We start from the raw sequence: 14584 nt of genomic DNA, 5'->3' as shown, positions 1-14584 counted from the left end.
ACAAATTAATTCAAAAATCTTTCAAACCAAAGCCCAAGAGAGGAAATCAGGGCAACTATTATCTCTGTTTCTACAAACGAGAAAGCTAAAGAGCAGACAACACCTACCAATAACAGGTCCTGGCTCTCGGAATTGTTGAGGGGATCAAATGAGATGTGTGTAAAGTTTAGCACGGACCCTGGCACATAGTAGGTACTTAATAAGTGCCTGTTCCTTTCCTTCTTCTCTATCTAAGTTATCCTTCCCCATTCTTTTCCCCCTACTTTCTAATCCCCAAGGGATTAGAAAGCACTTGTTGTGGAGTCTGGATCCCCTCTCTTCTCTTCACTAACTTTGTGACCTTGGAGGTCCCATTAAAATTCTCTGGACCGCATTTTCTTGAGGTACAAAATGGCAGGGATGAGCTCCAAGGTCCCTTCCAGCTTGAATATATTGTAGTGCTAGGAAAGATGCTATTTGATACACATTTGATATGGGAAAGCCAAGAGACCTTTCTAACTTTAGCAAGTCTGCTGTATATAAAAATAGCATGGCTGGAACAAATATAAAGTCAGAGCCATCAGCTTCTCCCCTGAGCCCAGAGTCTAGTCTGTAAACCATCACAAATGACAAGAAAGCTTCAAATGATTTTGATGCCATCATACATCTTCCCAGGGATGATAAGCAGCGACTCATGGTCATTAACCAAAGGGCTGACATCATGTGGAGTCAGCGAGAATGGGATGCCCATTTTAAGCTGATATTTTAAGCCACAGTCAACAAGGTTTGCTTTGAATATGGAGGAACTGATGATCGGTTTTAGGGGTTGGGGGGAAAATATCTCTGTTGGAAAAAAATCATCGCAGAGTTCAACATCACCATTGATGTCCACAGTGACAGAAATGCTCGACCTACTTAGAGCGACACAAGAGGGTTCTGGATGGTGATGGGTCCCAGAAGAGTATGGTCCTGGCTCTATGACCTTGCACGAGGCACCTTAACTTTCAGAGTTCTCTTCTGTAAAGTTGGGGAGCTGGACTCTACCAGGGCTTCTTCATGTTTTTTCTTTTTCTTTTTTGTCTCAAGCATTCTTTGGCAGGTTGGGGAAACTTATTGGACTCCTCCATAAAAGAAAGAAAAGAAAATTCAAAGAAAAATAAGCGATTTTTCCCATCCAAGTTCATAAGCCCCCTGATAGCTAGTTTCAAAACCCTTTTCAAGTGTTCCTTATCTTTAAGGTCCCTTTGACCTTTAACATTGCAAGATTCTCCCTGCAAGGGCTCCAGTGTAGGCAAATCCACCCTGCATCTATGGCTTAATTCAACACTAAAGGAGATCCTGTGTATGTTTATGAGAGAAGGCAGGTCCCTGCTCTTGGAGCTTCCGGCAGAAATGTATTCTCACCGGCTGAAGGCCGGAGCCCCTCAGTTCTCCCACATCGCCTGCTAATCTGCTGTCCCCCAGAGAACTGGAGCCACAGAATTGGTTCTGTCAAATGCCTGATGGCAGCAAGACCCACTCTGATAGATACTGAGAAGGCGACTGTTTATACCCTGGGGTCTCTGGGTCTCAGAGGGTGAATTCCTTTAAAACAAACAAACAAACAAACTACCACTCCCTCTATTAGTATGTGTGTGTGTGTGTGTGTGTGTGTGTGTGTGTGTGATTAGTGAACTTTTAGAGCTAGAGAACATCTAAGTCTAAAATTCTCTCATTTCACATATATATAATATATCAAATTGATATATGTATATAAATGTATATGTATATGCATATATATACACAGATACACATATACACAATACTATAGTAAATATATATCTGGGTGTGTGTGTGTGTTTTAGAAATAGGGAACAAGTTCTCTAATTTCACATGTATATATATATATATATATATATATATATATATATATACACATACACACATACATACATACAGTAAGTAAGTATATATCTATATGTGTGTGTGTCCAACAGGACTGATGACAGGAATCAGGGAAACGAGGGGATGATTGCCTGAGACCTTGTAAAACCAGAAAGTTCACTTTTATGACTCCTCACAGGGAACTGATAAAATGATATTTCTTCAATGAATTTCAATTTCTGCAAGTAGTTTTCCCATTTTATCCATTTGGTTTTTTGTTAATGACCCAGTCTTTGAGAGGTGGCTGGTGTAGTTAATACAGCAAAATGGAGCTGGATTCAGGAAGACTCGGCTTCCAATTCGGCCTCAGAAACAGCAGCCAAGGAAGCCCACGCGAGGAGCCGAAGGAGAATGCGTTTCCTCCTCTGGAAAATGGGACCTCTAGTCCATAGAAGGTCATTTCTAGCTCGAAATCTGTGCTCCATTCCCTTCACTTATTGTTTCTCATCTGCTAAATTTCATTTGCCTTCTTTGAATTATCTGAGACCATTTAAAAGTTTTATTTGCTAATTTTTCCTTAATTTTCCCAGCAATTATTAGTGATGCTATTATTTCAAAACAAGTTTTTAAAAGACTCTGCTGCTAATATAAACCCCTGCTGTGTCTCCATATGACTCACTGAGAAAGCCCCCCTGCTTTGTTCAGGACACTGGGGGTACTTTGGGAGGAGGGAGCCTGGGTGTGAAGCTGCCATTTACTCACTGTGTGACTCACTTCATCTCTCCAGGCCTCGGTTTCCTAGGATGGAATCTGACTGAGCTTCTGAGACTTAGGATCCCACATGGGGATCATAAAAGGAAGGAGAAATTAAGTATTTACTAAGCACCTACTATGTGCCAGGTGCTCTGCTCAGTGTTTTACTGAATAATCTTATTTGAGTTTCACACTGATCCTAGGAGGGATCTGGTGCATTTGACAAAATGGATGCAGAAAGGGTGCAGTGACGTGTCTGGCCAGTGTCTGAGACCACATTTAACTCAGGTTCCCTGGACTTTCCGCCTCTGACTATGTCCACTGCCCCTCCTCCCTAGCTGCCTTTGGCAATGGGATGTAACCATTAGGAAATGGTCTTGAAATCAAGAACTACTGGTTCAAGTCCAGCCTCTGACCTGGTGTGGCCGTGTTATCCCGGGTGAGCCACGAATCTCTTAGATAGGAAGTGGGAGAAGCTCTCTGTCCACCAAAGTGGAGGCAAAGTCCCTTACCTGGCAGGTCTCTACATTGGTGAACACACAAGTCACTCCATTCCTCCATAAACACCAGCTTTGTAAGGCCACAAACAATTTTAAACCACCAAGTCAACTCAACAGAGACCCCGATTTTGCCCTTGCCCTTCCCCTACCCCTATTGTTTAGTGGCCCTTGCACGTGGCCCCTGGAGCGGCCTTGAAGGGGATTCCTAGTCCCTGTGTCAGAAGGCACAAGGCAATGGACCTCACCCAGGTCTGAGATGGCCGAGGGCATCAGCATATGTCTGCTAAGGGACCTCCTACCTCACAAACTCTTATTGTGGTAAATTCCCTTTCAGCTTCTAATAATGATGGACTTTGCGACCTGAACCTGCCTGGCTCCTCAGTACTTAGGCAAAGAGACCTGACCACATCTGAAATAAAAATCACTGTTTATTGATTTTTGACTCATCTTTAAAAAATAATCTCTAAAACTGTGATTATTTTTTGAGGAAAAGGATTCTCCATATTTAAAAAAAAATGGTTATGCAAAAAAGGTCTGGTTAAAACTATATTAAGGATTTCATTAACATTGAGTAATTTTATTTTATTTCATTACAATCAATATTGACTTTGAGTGGCAAGTATTGTGCCTGCCCTTTTGGGACTGATAACCTTTCAGCATCTGATTCTATGCTGAGACCAGCTCTGGTTCTCTGCTTCCATACCAGACAATTGGGGAAGATACCAAGATATCAGGGAGCAGAGTAGAGTGGAAAGAGCAGAGAGCTTTGGAGGAAAGGGGCCTGGTTTGAAGATCTGGCTCTGACACTTACTTACTACTACTACTACTACTACTACTACTACTACTACTACTACTACCACTACTACTACTACTACTACTACCACTACTATTACTACAAGTAGTAGTAGTAGTGGTAGTAGTAGTAGTAATAATTGGTTTATACATTTCAAAAGAGTGTTATAAAAACAGCACATCTTAGGTCTCAAAAAGCCTTATGATGCCTTATGATGATGGTGGTGGGAGGTGATAATGATGATAACGTCACTTTAGAAGTTCCCTTCTAATAGCAGAGATAACTTAGGACCAGAAGCAATCAGGATCAGACCTGGCCAGCCTTCCCCTCTGATGTTAACTCTATCTGTTTACTTTATAGGTCTCTCTCAAAGTACATATTGTCCCTTCCATTAGAATCTGATCTTTGCTTGTCAATTGGTTAATTTAATTTCCCAGTGGTGATCATTTCTTTCTGGGGAGATCAAAAAAGGCCTCTTGGAGGACAGTGCTTCTGCATTGGGTTCTGAAGAGTAAGTAAAACTTCTAGGAAATAATTAATAGAGAAAAGGCACCGGAAAGGCTTCATGCAAAAGGCCAGATTTTTGTTGGGACTTAAAGGAAGCCGGGAGGTTTGCAGGAAAAGAGAAGGAGGAAGAGTGTTCCATGACAGAAGGCAGCCAAGGGAGGACAGCCATGTAGGAAAATCCATATGCAAAAGAAACCTTAACTCAAACCTCTATGTGTTAGCCCAGACTCTGTTTAAAGACCTCCAAGAAAAAGGAACCAACATCTGAATCACTCCATTCCAATTGTGAACAATTTTATTTTAGCCAATTGTTATCCCCCTTCTAAAATCAAACCTACCTTGATCTGTTAGAAATTTATATTCACTGTTCTTGGTTCAGACTTCTGGGTCTAGATGGAATAAGTCCAAGTCCCTACTTTCTATGACTGCCTTTCAAGTATAGCTATCATGTCATCCTCAAGCCTTCGCTTTTTCAGGTTAAACACAGCCAATTCTTTTGATTGAATCTAAATCCTTGGTTGAATCCTTTAATGAATTTTATATGATATTGTTCTTGTGTCCTTACCATCTTAACTGCCTCCCTTTGAATACTCTCTGATGTGTTAATGTCCTTCTTGAACCTTGGTGACAAGAACTGAATATCATATTTCAGATAAGTTATGTTTTCCACGGAGTATAGTGGAATAATCATTTCCCTAGTAAAGGCATACTCCTTCTTAATGCAGCCCAATGTGTAAGATGAATAATTGTAAAATGAATTAATATAGACTTCAGTGGAGTGGAAGAAAATACTATGGAATAAAGCAATGAATAAATTGGACAGAAACTGTAATCAGCTTTGGTGTTGCATGCATCTGTGTTTTCATTCTCAAGCAACAATAGATCCTACTGTGAATGACGACTATTAATAGCAACTGACAATTATATGGCTCTTTCAGGTTACAATCACATACGCTGTCTTATTGACCACAACAGCCCAGAGATGAGAAGTCTGCTTTATCACCCCCAATTTGCACATAAGTAAAGCTCAGAAGGGTTGCGATTTTCCCAAAGGCACAAATCTGTTTGATGGTTCTGCCAGAGTAAGAAACAAGATCTTCTCCATCGAAGTTCTGAGCTCTTTCCGTTACCTCGTGCCATCTTCCCTTCTGTTTGCTAGTCTTGAAATTTAGTACAATCAAGAAGCCAGGGAACTTGGTTCAAATGGCTTTTTACATATCTACCTCCCTTCTTCCTTGAAGCCTTTCATGATCATGGCAATAAAACAATGTCTTTTCTACTCCTTTGAACTTCGATGACATTACCATTACCACTGTCTAGACCATTCGTTTGACAGGTGTATGCTAACAGATGGTGAGGTATCTTTTAATAGATACGGTTAAATAAGGTTCCTACAGGATCATGCACTTTTAGAATCCAAAGTTGCTTACAGTTCAACAACTTTAACTCCCTCGTTTTGTAGATGAGGAAACAGGACCAGAAAGGGAATACGTGATTTGCCCAAAGTCATATAAGTTGCAGAGCCAGGAATGAATGAATGGTAGAAAGATAGGACATTAGTATTTGGGGGTGGAGGGGAATCCTGAAACAATCTAGTTCAAGCCTCTTATCTTATTAACAAAGAAGCTGAGGCTCAGAAATTTTAAGTGCATTGTCCAAGATCACAAAGGTACTAACCATGAGTGGCTCCTCCAACACTCAATGTCCTTTAAAACACTGTATTATTGCTATTTCTCCCATCTTACTTTCTTAAGTGAATTGTCAACTCCTTAAGGGTTCAGACTGTCTTCTGTATCTGCTCCTCAGTGGTTAGAACCTAGCTAATCCTCAATAAATATATTAATTGTGGGCTTCCAAAAGCGGAGATATGGGAGTAGAGGAGCCGAGCTTGCCCAACATCCCCCTCCCAACAACTTGGAAAGAACATCTCGAATCAGACCCTAAGGGGGCACAGACCATTCAAGGTCAGACATTCTTCTACCCCAAACAACACAGAAGGTCATAGAGAGAGATCTGTGACCTGGGGGTTGGAAGGGAGGCTGGTCCAGAGCCCACCTGAATGAAACACCAGTGGTGGGACTGGATGGAAAGAAACAGTGGCAGCTTCAGAGACTCCCACACAATGGTCAGGAAGTGGTCATTGGGGTACCCCTGTTCTAGTACCGAATGCAGGTCCAGACTCTGTTTGGCAACTTCACTGCCTACATCAAGAAGGAAGGAAGCTCAGAGGGACGGCATCACTTCAGGTCTCAGGAGATCAAGGACACTGAGTAAATATCTAGTCCCAAGAGAAGAAAGGTCCTTCCTGGGAAAGGAGAAAGCAGTGCATAAACCTCTCTCCTGGATATAACATCTTGGATCCACTGAAAACTTCCCAAATCTCAGAATTAGCTCCAAAAGGGCAAAAAAGCCTCTGTCTTCCCCCATTCTGGGCACAGATCCCAACATTAACACAAACTTCCAAATCAAGAAATAGGGTGGGAAAATAAACAAACAAAAAGGACCTCACCAGAAAACTATTACAATTGAAAGAATCTACCAGTCTCTATTGAAAGATAATGTAAAATGAAAACTCCCAAGAATATTATAGCTAAACTCTAGAGCTCCCAAATCAAAGGGAAAATATTTCAAGTTAACAGAAAGAAGCCATTCAAATATCATGGAGCCACAGTCAGCATCACACAAGATTTAGAAGAGTGCTTGAAATAGTATGTCCCATAAGGCAAAAGACCTAACATTATAACTAAGAATAACCTACCCAGAAAAACTGGATATAATCTTTTTTACTTTGTTATATTTGAATATTTTTTATTTTCCTCAGTTACAAAGAAAATAATTTTAACATTTGTTTTTAAAACTTTGAGTTCCAGATTCTTTCCCTTCCTTCCCACCTCCCCCTCATTGAGAAGACACATGTGAAGTTGTATAAAACATTTTTATAAAGTCATGTTACAAAAGAAAACAGATCTCCTTACTCCCCCCCAAAAATTCAAGAAAATGCATGCTGCAGTCTGTATTCAGACACAATCAGTTCTTTGGATATAGATAGCATTTTTCATCATAAGTCCTTCAGGGTAGTCTTGGATCACTGTACTGCTGAAAATAACAAAGCCATCCACAGCTGATATGAATACAATCTTTCCAAGGGAAATATAGATATTTAAGAAACTAGAGGCTTTTCAAGCATTCCTGATGAAATGACCAGAGTTGAATAGAAAATTTGACTTTCAAAGTGGCAGAGCATCTACATTTTTTAAGGAAATAGTAAATGAATTACATGAATAAATAGACAGTAAAACTACACTAGTAGGGAACCTCAATATTCTGATATCAGAACCGGATAAATCTAACAATAAAATAAATAAGAAAGAAGTCAAGAAGTTGAATGAAATCTTAGAAAATTTAGATAAAATAGACCTGGGGGGGAGGGAGAGGAGGAATGCTGAAAGGGAATAGAAAGGAGTAGAAGTGTTTATCAGAGGTACACGGATTAGGACATAAAAAAAATCTCACAACCAAATGCAGAAAATATAAATAGATCATGATGCAATAAAACTTAATAAAGGGTCACGGAAGCATAGATTAAAAGCTAGTTTGAAACTAAATAATCTGATGCTAAAGAATGAGAGGATAAAAAAAACAAATCATAAAAAAATCAATAATTTCATTAAAGAAAAAAACATTGAAAAAATCTATGGGATAGAGCTAATTTATTATTTAGGGGGGAAATTAATCTTTAAATGAGTTATGTCAATAAAATAGAGAAAAAGCAGATCAATTAATTAAACATGCAAATGAAAAAAAAAAAAAAAAAAAAAAAAAAAAAAATTAGCAAATAAAACTAGGAGATAGTTCCATGGGGAGAAACAAACAATAAAATCCCTAATTGATAAATGGTTAAAGGAATGAATCTTTTCAGAAGAAAAGTTCAAAACTATTAATAGCCACAATATAAAAATCTCTGAATCACTACTGATTAGAAAAATGCAAATTAAAACAGGTGTGATACCACCTCACATCTATCAGACTGACTAGAGTGATAGAAAAGGAAAAGACAAATACTGAAGAGGATGTGAAAAGAATGGGACACTAGTGCCTTGCTGGTAGAGTTGTGAACTAGTCCAACCCACTCTGGAGAACACTATGGGACTATGCTCAAAGAGCTATCAAAATTAGAAACCCTTTGACTTAGAAATACCATTTATAAATCTATATCCAAAAGAGATCAAAGAAAAGGGGATATACATATACATATATACACACATATATACATATATACACATAAACAATAAGTATATTATAATATGTAATATATATTCTATATAATCAGTTCTTTTAGTGGTGTCAAAGAACTGGACATTGAAAGAAAGTTCATCACTTGAAGCAGGGCTGGACAAGTTAAAGCATATGATTTTGAAGAAATACCATTGTGCTAGAAGAAATGATGAGCAGGATGAGGTGAACTTGCATGAACTGAAGTGAAAAGAACCAGGAAAATACTGTACAAGCAGCAACAATATTATAAGGATGATGACGTATGAAAAATTTAGCTACCCTTACCAAGACAATTCAAAGAATCTGTGATGAAAAATATTATCCATCAGAGAGTGATCTGAATACAGATAGAACATATTTTAAACTTTATTTTAATTCCTATTTTGTTTGTATTTTCTTTTGCAACATAACTAATATAGAAATATATTTGCCATGACCTCACATGTATTACCTAAATCAAAGTGTTTGCTTTATTGTTTAAAAAAAGAGAGGAGAAAGGGCTGGAGGAGAGAATTTGGAAAGCACAATTTAAAAAAAATGATTGTTAAAATTTTTAATTGGGAAATATTTACTAGAATAAATTGAAATATCTTTTTAAATACAAAACCATTAAATTGTTTATATTGACCATTTTGAAAATCTCTGAAATGATGACAGGTTTTGCCTTTTTAGTTAGCTCATCCTTATATTATTCCATCCTGACAAATGTAACTTATTTGTTATGTAACACTGTATTTTGGAATTCAAGGAAGCTTTTTAACATCTTCCCATTATGTTATTCTCATCCTTTTATGCTCTCAGCTGTCTCCTCCTCTGTATTTCTCAAAGGAAACAAAGACAAGAGATGGGAGAGAGATGGGAGAGAAGTCAAGTGAACACTGTTAAGCGTTTTACCTTGAATGGCTTGCGGCACAAAGTGCTACAATGTCCCCCCCAGAAGGTGGAATGAGGCCTTGGCCACAGATCTGGTTTGCTCTGGGACGTGCTGTCCATTCTCTGGATTATCCAGATAGACACTATTGCCCTGGACTTAGAAAGCTGGAGAGCACTGAAGAGGAAAATCGGTGCCAGAGGATTAAATGAGCTTCCCGACACTAGTGGGTGGCAGGGCCTGGACAAGAGCTGGGCTTTCTGAGTGCCCAGTTGCTTTCTACCTCACCACAGCTGGCTCCCAGTGCCAGAGGCCCAGGATTCAGAACTCCATCTTCAAGCGCTCTTCTCCTGGTTCTGCTTCTGACCTGCCTCAGCCCTCATGTGCCCCTTGACCATCCCTCAGTCCCCACAGCCTTTGGCTTCCTGCAACCTTCTCCCCAGGGATCCACATTTGTGGGCCTCCCCCCACCCCCAGTCCTCCACTAAGACTGGCCAGCTTTCTCTTTTCCTAGTTCTGCTTCTGATCGTGGGCGATTGCTTCCCACCTTTCACTCCCCACCATTGGAGCACAAGACCCCAGAGGACAGTTACTGTCTTTTCCTTTTTGCTTGGATTCCCAGAAGTTACTACAAGGCCCGGCTCGCAGCTTCCCATGTGCTTCTGGCCTTGCCTTTGCATGAGTGTGTGGAGAACGAGGGACTGGCTACACTATCCATGTGAAGACCCTCCAAGATTGTTAGAGCAGAAGCTTGAAGGATTCTAAGAAGCATTTCCTCAAAAGATTCATAAATCTCTAGTCATTCAGGATATACTGTGAAAGCAGAGACATGTTTCCTGCTTCCTTTAAAAATAATCTCACAGTGGATATATTTCATTTAATTTCCTTCGTCATCTTCATCATCATCATCATCATCGGCACCAGAACATTAATAACTCGCATTTATGAAAGTGTTTTTGTTGGCCAAATCCCAAAGCCTCCCATACAAAATTAGAGACTTAGTAGGAACTCCACAAATAGCTGATTGATTGATTGTTTGATAAGGAAGACAATGAAATAATGAGAAAGGAAGACAAGATAAGCCCTTCCTTTTCCCTCCCCCACCTGATTTGATCATTAGCAAAGGGGTTCATATTTCAAAAAATGTCTTTGTTGGGATGATGAATCATTATAAAAATATACTTACCTCTGTTCCCGGGAATGCTCATTGTCAGCACACCCTCTGGAAAATCAGTGAGTTATCGTGGAAAGATTTTTGGATTATGAGTGAAAAATACCTAGCCTGGCACTCGGGCCCCTTATCATCCCATTTGTAAAATATGTAAAACAGTCGAATGATATTTGCATATTATTTACCTCCTAGGGTTGGCTATCATGAGGATAAAGCATGATCATGTACCCGAAAGGCCTTTCATCCTGTAAAGAAATACTACTATTGGTATATTCCTAAATCCAAATACGACCTTGATTAGGTATGCTAAGGGAATGGGGCTTATCGCAGCAACTTTATTGTCTTCCCAATCAAATAATCAATGAATCGACTATTTCTGGAGGCCTGCTAAGTTTCTAACTCTGTACAACAGATTTTGGCATATAGCCAAGAAATATAAAATAGCAATTGCTTAAAATGAGCTTTCTTCTGCTCTGGCTGGGAAGAGATGCTGTCCCTGCACAACAAAGAGTAGTATGTTTTTTAAGTGCAGATAGTAATGTAGGTAGATGTATTCCATAGGGATTTGGTAAAGGAGAGAGCATGGAAGTGAGAGTAACACGAGGGAAAGAAAATTGAAGCAGGTATTAGAACTTGAGAGAGCCCTTAACACAGGACTTCTTGACCTTTTATTTATTTCTTTGTTTAGTTTGTTATTAACTGACTGGTGAAGCGTATGGCCCCCTTTTCAGAATCAGTTTAAATAATCGAAGGAAATGCTCAATTTCAGATAAAGATCTGTACAATAAAATGTTTTGTTTTGTTTTTCGTTTGCAGGGAATTCACAGATCCCCTAAGATCTACCCACGCATCCCAATTTTAGATTGCCTTCTGCAATGGATGGGCAGAATTTGGATAGGTGGATAAACTGCAGGAGGGTTTTAAGATACTCTCCTTGAAGCCACACTGGGAGGTAAGTAACCCATGTATTATCATTCTCACTTCACAGATGAGGAAAGTAAGACTTGCTCAGGTTAAATCATTTCCTGCAAAGGCCCTAATTATTAGGGCCCAGACCCATCCCCAAACTCCCTACTCCAAATGTAGTTCTCTATTCACTGGACCCAATGGCTAAATATGTGACAGGGAGTCTTGAGGAAGAGTCCCCAAATCTAGATCACTGTGGGTCACGCTCAGCTGGCATTTGTAGTCTTCCATCACTGCTGATTATTCACAGAACAGAGAAAAAACAACAAACTATGATTCCAAGTCTAGCATTTTCTCTTATAAATTGACTACACTCAATTCAATTAGAAAATGAATGTTAATGTGACAGATATTGGATTTATATCTTTTATAAACATTAACATTTGTGGAAAGTTAATACAATTTTAAGGAATAAATAGTTCAATTCCAATTCTCAGTCAAGTTTGTGATTTTAAAAAATTAGATTTGGGGTCCCAACTAGGGTTTGAATGTGTCTACACTGTCTACCAACTGTATGACCTTGTAATTCATTATATCCCATTTGAGTATTAATCCCCTTGTTGGTAGAATGAAAATAATACTTATACCATCTGCTTCAGAGATTATTGATTCAGCCACCTTTTCTGAAGCACTTATTATCTAAGACTGTAAATTGCAGAGAAGGCACTAATTTTCAATGGTGCAAGGACTTTTCTCATCAGGGAGTACCCCAAATAGATAAAATCATAAGCCCAGTTCTTATCTCTTTTGCATATAGGAAATGTGGTGTAATGGACAGCAAGCTGGTCATAGAGTCAAGTCCTGCCTCTGACATATATTGCTTGTGTGATCCTAGTCAAGTCACCTAGAGCTAGGAAATGCGCTGAGATTTTAAGATGCTCAACAGCTACCTACCTGCATCATTTGAGGGAATTTCCTCCACAATATATTAGAGAACAATTTAATAAAAAACAAAACAAAACAAAGGCTTTTGTGAGGCAAAAGCAATATATGGATAATTGACATTATCCTTCTCCCCTCCCCATAAAACTTATAATCTAGCAAAGGGGATTTAATTCAGAAAAGAAAATATTCAAAATTTAACCATAATTATACTGCTGAATAGAATAGAATGGAAACATAGAATGATAAAAATAGAGGAAATATCATTTTCTGACTGTAAGAATCAAGGAAGCATCCATAAAAAGAAGCTTTGTAACTCTAAAGCACCTTAAAAATAATAAACACGATTATTATGATAGATACTTAATATCTATGGGTAAGTCACTGTATCCCTCTGACACAAAAGCAAAATGATTTTATGTGACTTTTGAGAGTTTGGGGACAAAGCTTCATATCATGATCTTGATTTTACATCTGGACTTAGAACAAAGCTTTGAATGGAGATATCAAATGCCATCTTTTAATGCATTCCCTTTAAATCCTTTTAGTATGATGGAAATGATAGAAAATGTGAAGTCAGAAGATTTAGCTATGGATACTGGTTCTTCTACCTTAATATGTGACTGTTATGTGTTTGTTTCTTGCTTTAATTTTGTTTCCATAGTACTGGCATTTTTAGCATAATGGATCAGGCTACACATGAGCAAATATTTCTCCAATTATTATTTAGGACTGCATTTCAATGAGCAGTATTCTATTATTATAGTTCTTGAGTGTATCTTGGTAGGTAGACTACAATATACTTTTATTTATTTATTTATTCATTCTAGAGTTCTTAATTCTCTCTCTCCCTCCCGACCATACCCACTGAGAGGGCAAGCAACATAATCTCAACAATACATGTGAAATAGCACAAATCAGATTTCTATATTAGCCATATTTCCAAAAACATAAGTAAAATAAAGTATTATTTGACTTTAAACAAGTCACTTAATCATTCTGAGATTAATATCCTCATCTGTAAAATGAGATCGTTAAATGTGATCACCTTTAAGTTTATTTTCAGCTCTAAATCCCACAAATTTTGGTTGAATTTTGGAAGGGACAGAGGTCAGGACTTCAGGGAAGATATTAAAAATGTTCAAGGAAACATGAGTAATGTGTTAATAAGGACAAAGGTACATTGTTTTCAAATGTATATATGCATGAGTTGGAGAGGTTTATTTTTGGTACAAAAAGGGCCCTAACTTCCATGGTGTTGGGAAGAAGTCAATCATTTCCTCTCTGACAATAAGGTTACCGGACTAATTAGAAAATGAAAAGAGATAAGTGAATTAAAACAATACTTGACCTTCAACTGCATCACATCGGTAGATTTGTTTGCAGATATAAATATGACTCTCACAGCATCATTGTTTTCTCTTCGGTCGGTCATATTAATAGAAAACTTTTAGGATGAATGAACGGTGTGGAGCAAGTCACATTCCCTGTGTGAGCGTCAATGTCAGACTCATAGATCACAAGATCCAGAACTAGGGAGAACCCTAGTCCAACCCCTTTCTAATAATGAGCATTTATATATAGCGATTTAAAGACTGGGCAGTGATTTACATGTTATGCTATTTGACCCTCACAACAATCCTATGGGGAGGGTGTTTGTCATTATTATCCCCATTTCACAGATGAGGAAACTAAAATTGAGGTCACATATTTAAACAAGTGTGAGGTAGGATTTAAATCCAAGCCTCCCTGATTCCAAGTTTGGCACTGTAGGCACCGGGCCCTAGCTTTTTCATCTTACAGTTGAGGGAAAGTGAGACACGGATAAAGAATGATTTTTTTCAATCATACAATCAAAGACTGTTTTTACTCCAAAGCCGGTAGTCTGCCTCTCTGTCAATTGTGAAGACTGGGCTAGGTGGTCTGTGAGGTCCATTTGATCTGCATGATTAACTCCAAGGGGAATAGAAGGCTGCAGATCCACTGTGATCTGCTTTATAAATGAGATTCTATTCCCAGGCAAG

The sequence above is a fragment of the Sarcophilus harrisii genome, chromosome 6 (assembly GCF_902635505.1).
Source record: "Sarcophilus harrisii chromosome 6, mSarHar1.11, whole genome shotgun sequence".
NCBI lineage: Eukaryota > Metazoa > Chordata > Mammalia > Dasyuromorphia > Dasyuridae > Sarcophilus > Sarcophilus harrisii.
Note: the sequence above shows the minus strand (reverse complement) of the source record.